The sequence below is a fragment of the Cavia porcellus genome, unplaced genomic scaffold (genome assembly GCF_034190915.1).
Source record: "Cavia porcellus strain 051 isolate PalLab524CR breed Dunkin Hartley unplaced genomic scaffold, mCavPor4.1 scaffold_3, whole genome shotgun sequence".
Lineage (NCBI taxonomy): Eukaryota > Metazoa > Chordata > Mammalia > Rodentia > Caviidae > Cavia > Cavia porcellus.
This window is the reverse complement of record NW_026947486.1, coordinates 27,592,061-27,602,993: the sequence shown is the minus strand read 5'-3', so window position 1 is coordinate 27,602,993 and position 10,933 is coordinate 27,592,061. Positions and strand designations below refer to the sequence as shown.

Sequence of the window (10,933 nt, the reverse complement as noted above, 5' to 3'; positions counted from 1 at the left end):
ATACCTGGAATGTTGATTATTATATGTCTGGGCATAGTTTTATTTTGGTTATGGCTAATTGGACTTTTATATGCTTCACTTATATGTATATCAGTTTCCTTTCACATGTTTGCAAAATTATTGCTTATTACGTCTGTAAATAGTCTTTTGATATCATTCGTGTTGTCACTTCTTTTGTTTACACTATCAATCATATTGTTTTTCTTTGCATCATCTTGAAGCTGTTGAATTGATATTTGCTGATTTCTTATTTTAAAAAGAATTTTTCTTTCTTATTCTATAGCTGCAATCTGGTCTTCAAGGACTGAAAGTCTTTCAACACTTTCACTGAGTTGGTTTTGCCAATTTTCAATGGAATATTTGATTTCCTAGTTATCTCTTCCATCTGCTTCATGCATTCTGTTTGATTCTTATATTTTTCATTCAAGGTTTCCACCTTTTTGAAGTGCTCCTCATTTTTTAAAACTATGTCTTCTTTAGATGTGTTCAGCATTTCTTCTACTACATTTATCATTGTTTCTTTTACCTGGGAAATTATTTCTGATCTGGGTTTCCTACAGCTTCATGGAGTTGTTTCTTTACTTTGGTTGGTGTCATTTCAGAAGTTTCAGGTGTATGACTTATATTTTCTTCTATGTCTATGTCTCCTAGGCTTGTTTTGAATGGGCTGGAAGTTTGAGATTGCATTTTGCTCTTTTGTCTTTTCATTTTCCTGTATTCCCCTGGTGAAGCTGAATGCAAATTTATAGTTGCTTTCTGGGTTGAGGATATCTATCTGTGCTGGAGAGAATTTCTCCAGTTGAGCATAGGTCATTATTCAGGCCTTACCATATCCCTAATGGAAGTCTAATCTCCCCAAATGTGAGGAGTACCTTGGGTGGGTGGCTCTTCAACACATCTAATGTGATATGTGAAGCTTCCCTGCTGCTTGATTTTTCTGGGTGGAACTCTACCAAGTTTTGAGTGGTGTTCCAAGTCTGAACAGCTAGATGGATTATGCTATGCAGGCCTTCATCTCATGCAACATGGCACATCAATGTTGTGCAGCTGCTTGGGTTTACTGGGCAGGGCCTTAACAGGTTTTAAGTGAGTTGCAATGTTGTCAAGCTGAATGGGGTTCTTTGTATGAGTTTTAAGCTCATGCTACCAATTCTACAACCAGTCAGGATCACTGGCAATGGCCCAACTAGGCCCTGAGCAACTTACCTGAAGATCAACAGCTGATTGAGGTATTGGGTGGGGGTCTTACCAGATTCCAAGCAATGTGGGTAGATTGCACAGCTGAATGGAGTTCTGTATACATGACTTCAGATCACATCACTGAGTTCAGGTGATTCATCTGCCACTCAGAGTCACTGGGCAGGGCCCAACCAGGCTCTGAATGACCTACTTGAAGGTCTGCAGCTGACTGAGGTGCTGGGAGGTTCACTGTCAGGTTCCAAGCAATGTGCCCATGTTGCTCAACTGGATGGGGTTTGTGTTTTGTGCCTTCACCTCACGCCACTGAGCTCAGGGGATTCCTCAGCCACTCAGGGTCATGGAGTGGGGCCAAAGCAGACAGTAAGGGATCTACCCAATGGTCTACTGCTGACTGGGGATGCTGGTCAGGGTCCTACCTGGTTCAAAGCAAGGTGCTGAGTCTGCAGGGTTAGCTGGTGTTTGTTCTGTGCAATTTTGGCTCATGCCACTGAGCTCAGGTGATTCCCAGGTCACTCATGATCACTGAGCAGGGTCCAACCTGGCCCCAAGGAATCTATCCGAACATCTTTGGTTTTTTGGGGATGCTGAGCAGGGTCTCACTAATTTCCAAGTAAGATGCTAAGATTGCACAACTGGATGGGGTTCGCTGTGCATTCCTTCAGCTAATGAAACTGAGCTGAAGGGATTACCCAGGCAGTCTTTTTCTTGATTTTAAAGAGAAAGTCTTTAACATTTCTTCATTTTCTATGTTGTTGGCTGTTTGTTTTAATGGGATAAAGTTTTAATGGGATAAAATAGAGACCGTCTATTCATGTTTTATTGTTTTTATAATGAATTGATGTTGCAATTTTTGAAATGCTATTTCTGCATCTATTCAGATGACCATGATTGTCTATGCTCCTGTTGGTCTATTACATTGATTGATTTGCATATGTTGAATCATTCCTGTAACCCTGAAAAAATCATTATGATACATGGTCTTTTTGATGACTTATTTCATTTCCTATCAATGAAAAGGGATATCTTTCCATTTTCTAGGTCTCTTCTGGTTCCAGATGAATTTTAGGAGTCATTTCTCTAGATCTATGAGGTATGTTGATGGTATTTTCATTGGAATTGTATTGAATATTTATAACAGTTTTGGGAGAATGGCCATTTTCAGAATATTTATTCTTCCTATCCATGAGCAAGATATGTCTTTCTATTTTCTGAGATCCTCTTTGATTTTATTCTTTTTCAGGGTATTATAATTTTCCCTGTATAGATTTTTTTTTACTTCTTTCATGAGATTAATTCCTAAGTATTTCATTTTTTGGGATGCTAGTGTGAAGGGTGTGGCTTCTCATTTCTCTCTCGGTGATTTTGTTGTTAATTAATAGAAATGCTATTGATTGTGGAGTATGGATTTTGAATCCAGATACATTGCTGAATTTATTTTATTATATCTAGGAGTCTTTCAATGGCATTTTGGGGGTCTACTATGTAGAGTATCATGTCATCAGCAAATAATGATATTAAACTTCCTGTTTTCCTATCTTTACCCCTTTTATTTCTGTCTTGTCTAATTGCTCTGTCTAGTATTTCCAGTATATATTAAATAGCAGCAGTGATAAGGGACATCATTGTCTTGTGCCTGATTTTAAGGTAAAGGCCTTCAGTTTTTGGCCATTTAATATGATGCTGGCTGTTGGTTTTCCATAGATGGCCTTTTATCATATGGAGGTAAAGACCATTTATTCCAATTTTCTGTAAGGTTCTTATCATGAATGAGTGTTGGACCTTATCAAAAGCTTTTTCTACATCTATAGCAATCATCATGTAATTCTTAATTTTGGCTTTATTGATATGCTCTGTTACATTTATTGACTTACATATGTTGAAACATTCCTGCATGCCTGGGATGAATCCCAATTGGTTATGGTGTATAAACTTCTTGATGATTGTCTGCATCCTGTTTGCCAATATTTTATTGAGGATTTTTGCATCTGTGTTCATAAGGGAGATTGGCCTGTAGTTTTCATTTTTAGTTGGGTTTTCCTCAGGTTTTGATGCTAGAGTAATATTTGCTTTCAGGAATGACTTAGGAAGAATTGCTTCCATTTCAATTTCATTGAAGAGTTTGAGGAGTGTTGTCATTAAGTCTTCTTTTTATTTTTGTACAATTCCACAGTGAATCTGTCTGGACCTGGGCTCTTCTTTGTAGGTAAGGACTTAACTACATTTTCAATTTCATTAATAGAAGTTGGGTTATTCAGCAGTTTTACACCTTCTTGATCCAGCTTTGGTACTTCATATGTTTCTAAGAATCTGTCCATTTTTCTGCTTTATAGAATCTATGAGTAGAAGTTTTTGAAATATGTGTTGATGAACTTCTGTATTTCCACAGAGACTATAGTTATTTCACCTTTTTCATTCCTTATTGCATGAATTTGAGCTTTTTCTTTCCTTTTTTTAAAAATAAAGTTGCTTTATTGCTCAGATCCCTAAGTTCCACCATGGCCAGATCTAGGCAGACGCTGACTGGCACTCTTTCTGGCTTGCCCACTGCTTGATCATGTGATTCTTATCTTTGGCTCTACAGACATTGTGTATTACATGGACAACTATTGTGAAGATGATAAGATATACTATGTACTTATTACTGTTATCCTGGTATCCTGCTATGAAGTTCTGTACCAATTTCACTGCATTGTCTCAATTAGCTTTGTTCTGTCTTCTGTTGTATTTTACTATCTTCAAAAAAATCACATGATCATTTCAATAGATGCAGAAAAATCTTTTGATAAGATCCAACACTCATTCATGATAAGAACCCTATAGAAAATTGGAATAGGTGGTTTTTATCTCAATCTGATAAAAGTTATCTATGACAAACCAACAGCCAGTATCATATCAAATGGTCAAAAACTGAAAACTTTCACTCTAAAATCAGGAACAGGTTAAAGATGACCATTATCACCACTTCTATTCAATAGAGTGCTGGAAATATTAGCCAAAACAATTAGACAAGAAAGGCAATTCAAAGGAATAAGGACAGGAAAAGAAGAAGTTAAAATATCATTATTTTCAGATAACATGATACTCTAGATAGAAGTCTGCCAAAACTCATTTAAAGACGTCTAGGTATAATAACCAAATTCAGTAATGTTATCTAGATACAAAGTCCACACACAAAATCAGTAGATTTCTTGTACACAAACAAAAACTTACTGAGAGAGAAATAAAAAAGTCACATCCTTCACAATAGCATCAAAAAGAATTAAACGTTAGGAATCAATCTGAATAAGGAAGTAAAAGATCTATTCAGTGAAATTACAATATTCTGAAAAAAGTAATTGAAGAGGGTCTCATAAAATGAAAAGACATTCTTTATATAATGCAACTCCAATCAAAACACGATTAGCATACCTCACAGATCTAGAAAAATAATTCCTAAAATTCATTTGGAACCAGGAGAGAGCTAGAATAGCAAAAGCAAAGGTAGGCAACAAAGGTAAGGCAGGAGTAATCATAATGCCAATTTGAAGTGATACTACAAAACTACGATTATAAAATAAGTATTGTACTAGAAAAACAAAGATCTGAAGATCATTGGAATATATTAGAAGATGGAAGCACAGCTACAAACATACTCAGTCATTTTATCTTTGACAAGGTGTTCAAACATGTACCCAGGAAGAAAGATAGCCTGTTTAATAAGTTGTTCTGGAAAAACTGGCTTTCCATATACTGAAAACTCAAGCTAGACACATGTTTATCACCATGCACTAAAGTCAAAATGGATCAAAGATCTGAATATTAAAACAAAAATACTTAATCTGCTGGAACACAAAGTAGGTAGAAATCTTGAGGACATAGGGGTAGGCAGACAATTTATGAAGAAAAATTAAACTGCATGGGAAATATTTCCCAGTAACTGGGATCTCCTTTGATTAAGAAGTTTTTGCATGTCAAAAGAAATCTCCAGGAGAGTAAAAAGAAAATCCCTCAAATGGGAAAAATCTTAGTCAATTGTCCCTATGATAAAAGAGTTCTGTCTAGAACACATAAAGAATTTAAAAAAGAATCAGACACCCAAAATTGAAAAACAAATCCCATACATGCTTTTCAGGGAAAGAAACACAAATGGCAAATAAATACAGGAAAACATGTCAGCTTCTTTGGCCATTAGATAAATGCAAACTAAAACTACACTGAGATTCCATCTCTCTTTCGAAACAATGGCCAGGATCAAGAAAATGACCAATAACAAATGCTGGAGAGGCTGTGGGGGAAAGGAGTATTTCACTCTTCATGAATTATAAACTGGTCTTAACACTGTGGAGGTCAGTTTACAGGCTCCTCAAAAATTTGATATTGGAAGTCCTATTTGACTCAGATACTTTACTTCTGGGCATATTCCAAGAATTTAAAACATCATACTACAGTGATATATGTGCACCCATACTTATAGCAGCATAGTTTGTAATAGCCAAATCTTGGAAACAACCTAGATGTCCATCACAGGAGGAATCAATAAAAAAAATGTGGTATTTTTCTAGAATGGAAAACTACTCAGCTATAAAGAAGGATCACACTGAATCTTTTATAGATAAATGGATGCAAATTGAGACCACACTCATAAGTAAAATAAATTAAATTCACAATGTGTAAATACCATATTATCTCTCTACTGTAAAAAAATTAAAGAGTAAATAAGATACAAATTTTCAATAAACATTGTGAAAGTGTAAGAAACTTCTCAAAGGAAAAAGTATGGAAAAGTAGAAAAGAATGAAGGGAAAAGAAAAAAAAAGAAATAAATTTGTACATACACATGACATAGCTAAGATTATTGTGCTACTAATTATATTAGTTCTTAGAAAAGAACAGTTAACATTCATAGGACTGGATCAATTTTGCATGTTTATATCTGGAAATCTGAGTAACTCTTTTGCAAGTAACTATGCAAAATAATAACCTTAGTTATATTTCCACCACCTTGTTTTGAGATCCTATATTGTCATTGTTTTATGCTCTTTGTTTTTGCTATTCATTTTTCTCTTCTGTTTCTTGTTTTTCTTGTAATTCGTTTGTTTTTGAAAGAGTTTTGGCCCAGACAGGACACTGTAGCCAGTGAAGCCTTAGAGGCAGAACCAAGGAGCTCCTATCTCACCCACCCCTAGGAATTTACCTATGACTCCATCCTCCCCACCCCTAGGAATTTGCCTATGGCACCAAACAAAGACCAATGGGCTACTTGTGCATCCCTAATGCCCCCTTAGGTTCCACCCCAAACCTAGGTTACTTATATGCCCCCACACCACATGTCCACCAGAGAGAAAGCCAAACTCCAGTGGTCAGGGGGTTTTTGTTTTCTCTCTCTGTGTTCTCAGAATAAAGGCCTCTTTTGTTTTATACTTCTCATCTTTTGGACGCACTATATAATCTTATCATTTGGTGCCATGACTCAATTGGCAGACAATTGACTCTTGGGGACCACCCAGTTGGATTCCCTACTGATTCGTGAACTGGATTACATCCTGCATTAATTCTTCCCTTTTTAACTCACAAGACCTGGTTGATTTGTCACCAACCGCTTGCACACAACACTGGCCCAATTTATCACAGGTGAGCAAACTCTGGAGAATTCTTTGGCACTGGGCTCAGCCCCAGGTGGGTTTTCTCCCCCTTTCCGTGGGTTCATGTGACACTCATGTCCTTAAGATAGCCCAAGGCAGAGTGTCTCTGGAAACTCTAGTTTCACACTGAGAGACTCTCATGTCCTTCAGAGCTTTAAGCTCTCACAGGCAGAGCTGTTACTAAAACCCACGAGAAATCCACTCTTGGATCACTCAGTGACAACTGAGAAACATGAGATTTGGAACACTAACCGCTGTTTTTCCCAAAGGACAGGTGACGGCCCCACCTCTGACATGGCCCATTTCTCGTCTGAGATTTTGCCATGGGAAACATTTTTTCTACTTCCCAAAAGATGCCATTGCAATGCTTGATTTCCAATCTGAGTACTCTTAAAATTAAAAGAACCATAAAAACTAAACAATCTTTTACTGCCAGGAGGCTTGGCCAACCTACCCACTTAACGGCAGTGCATGGCCCAAAGAGGGGACATTTGACCCCTGTATTCTCAAAAATTTATATGATTTTTGTCAAACTGGTAACAAGTTAACAGAAATCCCTTACATACAGGCTTTCCTCACTCTGAGAATGCGCCCATCTCTCATTAAATCCTGTACACCCTCTCAGGTATTTTTAGCTAACTCTGCTGTGCTACAAACTCTCCCCTCTGGCTCTCATGATCTGCTGGAGGAAGTACCCCTGGTCTTTTATCCGTCACCTCCTCCCTATCCCCAAAATCAACCCTCGAAGTTATCTCCAGCTGTGCGATCATCTTCCCCTCTGTCTCCCGGGACCCCTAATTCTCCCACAGCTCTAATCCCTCTGTTAGCACTTCTTTGCAGTCTCAGACCTCTCACTCACCTGAGAATTCTTCACCTCCTGCCCACCATACTAGGTCTAGGTCGCTATATCCTTCCTGCAGGCCACGTGACTGCTGCAGCTCACGTTGGGGATGGTCACCATGCTGTGGCCCTCCACCACGTGAAAGGGCACCGCTATCTTGGGATGGATCTCACAGTTAATGGCCACCCCCTTGTGGCTCCTCTTGTGATCAGCAACAGCCACCCTGTTGCAGACCGCATGACAATTTACTGTGCTGCAAACAGCAACTAAATTGCTGCAAGGCACATAGTGAGACACCAACAGCCTGTGTTTCCTCATCCCATGTTAACCTGCAGCCACTTTATAGCTGATCTACAGATAATTGCTTACACATGCCTACTGGATGGTTGGCTGCCCAATGGCCATCTACTGCACAATCTTCTCCTCAATTTCTGCTACCACTTCGGGAGCAAGCTGGCCCCAAGGGACTTGTTAATATACATGTGCCTTTCTCCCTTTCTGACTTATCTCAGATTACCCATAAATTAGGTAGCTTCTCTGTTGACCCACAGAATGATATCAGGGAATTTGAATTTATAACTAATTGTTATGATTTACATTTTAAGGATGTTTATGTGATTCTAAATACCACCCTCACCTCACAAGAGCGAACTCAGCTGTGGCAGGCAGCTCAAGAAGAAGCTGATCGCAGACATAAGGCAAACACCACTGATAATGAACCTGGGCATACCACAGTACAGGAAGGATCCTAACTGGAACTATCAAAATGGAAAATGTTCAACTATGTTACATAAGATGATTGAATGTCTAATTGTGGGCCTTAATAAGATTGCCCACAAACATACTAACTATAACAAACTTTTAGAACAGGTCCAGGAGGCTAATAAAAACCCAGCTGTGTTCCTAAATTAGCTTCAGGAAACCTTAATTAAGTTTACTAATGTAAACCCAGACTCTCATGAAGGGATAATTGTTGTTAACTCTTATTTTATTTCCCAGTCTGCTCCTGATATTCGTGCAAAATTACAAAAGGTTGAACATGGCCCTCAAACTCCACAGGGAGATCTTCTTAAATTAGCTTTCCGTGTCTTCAACAACAGAGATAAAATTCAAAAAGAGGAAAAACAAGCTCAAAACATAAAGTTTGCTAAATATCAGTCTGATCTCTTAGCAGTGGCACTTGGGGCTCCCAAGACAAGAAATCTGAAACAAGGTGTAGCTGTCCGAGCCCTGCCCAAACTGTGCCTTAAATGCAGCAAACAAGGACACTGGGCAAAAGATTGTCCCAACCCTGGCATTCCTTTAGGGCTGTGTTCCTACTGCAATGTTAAAGGCCATTGGAAGAGTGACTGTCCTAGCTGCCAGAGAGCAGGTAAGCCATCCTCTAACTCCTTGCCCTCACAGGAGACTCCATCAATGCCAGATTCATCGCTGACTCATCTGCTCGGACTTGCTGCCAAAGACTGACAGGGCTCAGGGCTCACAGCCCCTACTCCGGTAACATTGTTGGAGCCCCGAGTCTCACTGGAGGTCTCAGGTAAGACACTATCTGCACTTGTAGACACAGGGGTGACTTATAGTGTTCTTCCTGAGTTTTCAGGACCTTGTAGTAAGTCCTCAATTTCTGTTGTGGGCATTGACAGCCAGCCTACCCAGCCTTTGCAAATAGGCCTGTCCCATGTAGGTTCCAGATTCTTTTCTTTACCCATAGCTTCCTAGTAATCCCAAAATGTCCCACACTCCTTTTAGGTAGAGACCTCCTTCAAAAGCTGAACTTCTCCTTTACTTTCTCCCTCCCCACAGCCCTAATCCTCCAAACAGCCTCACAATGCATTGCAAAGCTATTCCCTCCCCTTCCTCCTTCTCTGGTTGACCCCATAATTTGGGACACCTCCAATCCCACTCTTGCTACCCATGCTACACCCATTTAAACCCATCTCAGGGATCCTTCAATTTTTCCCTACGTTCCCCAATACCCCATGGCTCCCCAACATTTACAGGGACTTAAACCCATAATTAAGCACCTTTTGGACAATGGTTTTCTTAAACCTACTCATTCACCCCACAATACTCCCATTCTCCCGGTACTCAAGCCTGATGGGTCCTATCACCTGGTACAAGACCTTAGGGTAATCAACAGTGCTGTTACCCCAACCCACCCAGTGGTGCCAAATGCCTGTACCATGCTCTCTCATATCCCTCCCTCCACCACTCACTTTATAGTTATAGATCTTAAAGATGCCTTCTTTACTATCCCCCCACACCTGATTGTCAGAACCTCTTTGCATTTACACAGATTGACCCAGACACTCTCAGGTCTCAACAACTTACTTGGACAGTGCTCTCCCAAGGGTTCAGAGATAGTCCCCACTTCTTTAGTCAAGCTCTCACTACTGACCTCACAGAATTTGATCTCAAACCTAGTGTCCTTCTTCAATACATAGATGACCTTCTGTTATGGTCCCCATCCCACATGTTAGCCATACACCATTCAGCCAATCTTCTTAATTTCCTTGCTAGTCGTGGATACAGGGTCTCTCCTGCTAAAGCCCAGATAGCCTCCCCAAAAGTCAAATACCTAGGTCTTGCTCTCACCCCCACCACTCGTTCCATCACTACAGATTGTAAGGCCATTCTTTGAGATCTCCAGGTGCTCACAACTAAACAACAGGTTACATCTTTATTAGGTTTAGCTAATTTCTTTCTTCTCTGGATTCCTAACTTTGCAGCCCTAGCTCTTCCCCTCTACAAGGCTGCTAAGTGTCCCTTATCAGAACCCCTGGATCCTACTAGGCCCATACATGCCTCCTTTCATAAATTAAAAGAGGCTCTCCTAAAAGCCCCAGCTCTTACCCTTCCTGATCCCACCCAACCTTTCCCCCTGTACACTACTTCTCAGGGCCACAATGCTATAGGTGTACTAGGACACAAAAAAGGACCTTCTTTTCAAGCAGTAGCTTACTTGTCAAAACAGTTAGAACACAGTAAAAGGATGGGGTCCTTGTCTCTGAGCCCTTGCAGCTGCAGCCCTCCTGACACAGGAAGCTAATAAGCTTACATTAGGGCAATCTATTACAGTACACTCCCCTCATCACCTATGTGAGCTTATCTCACATAAGGTGCTCTCTGCTCTGATGACCCCTTCTCACATTTAACAGGTATACCTGGCTCTCTCTCAAGACCCTTGCATCTCTATTGCAACTAATGGTCCTCTTAATGTGGCAACCTTACTTCCCACCTCAGAGGGCCATCCTCACCATGACTGTATTGA

General features: G+C 39.8%; 1 long non-coding RNA gene across 1 annotated transcript; it reads left to right on the top strand.

Moving 5' to 3' along the window:
* Positions 1 to 1,743: 1,743 nt before the first annotated feature.
* On the top strand, positions 1,744 to 10,583 carry LOC134475442 (uncharacterized). The gene is made up of 3 exons (XR_010046565.1): positions 1,744 to 2,290; positions 3,371 to 3,403; positions 9,067 to 10,583. It is a non-coding gene; the product is annotated as an uncharacterized LOC134475442 (long non-coding RNA).
* The last annotated feature ends 350 nt before the right edge of the window (positions 10,584 to 10,933 follow it).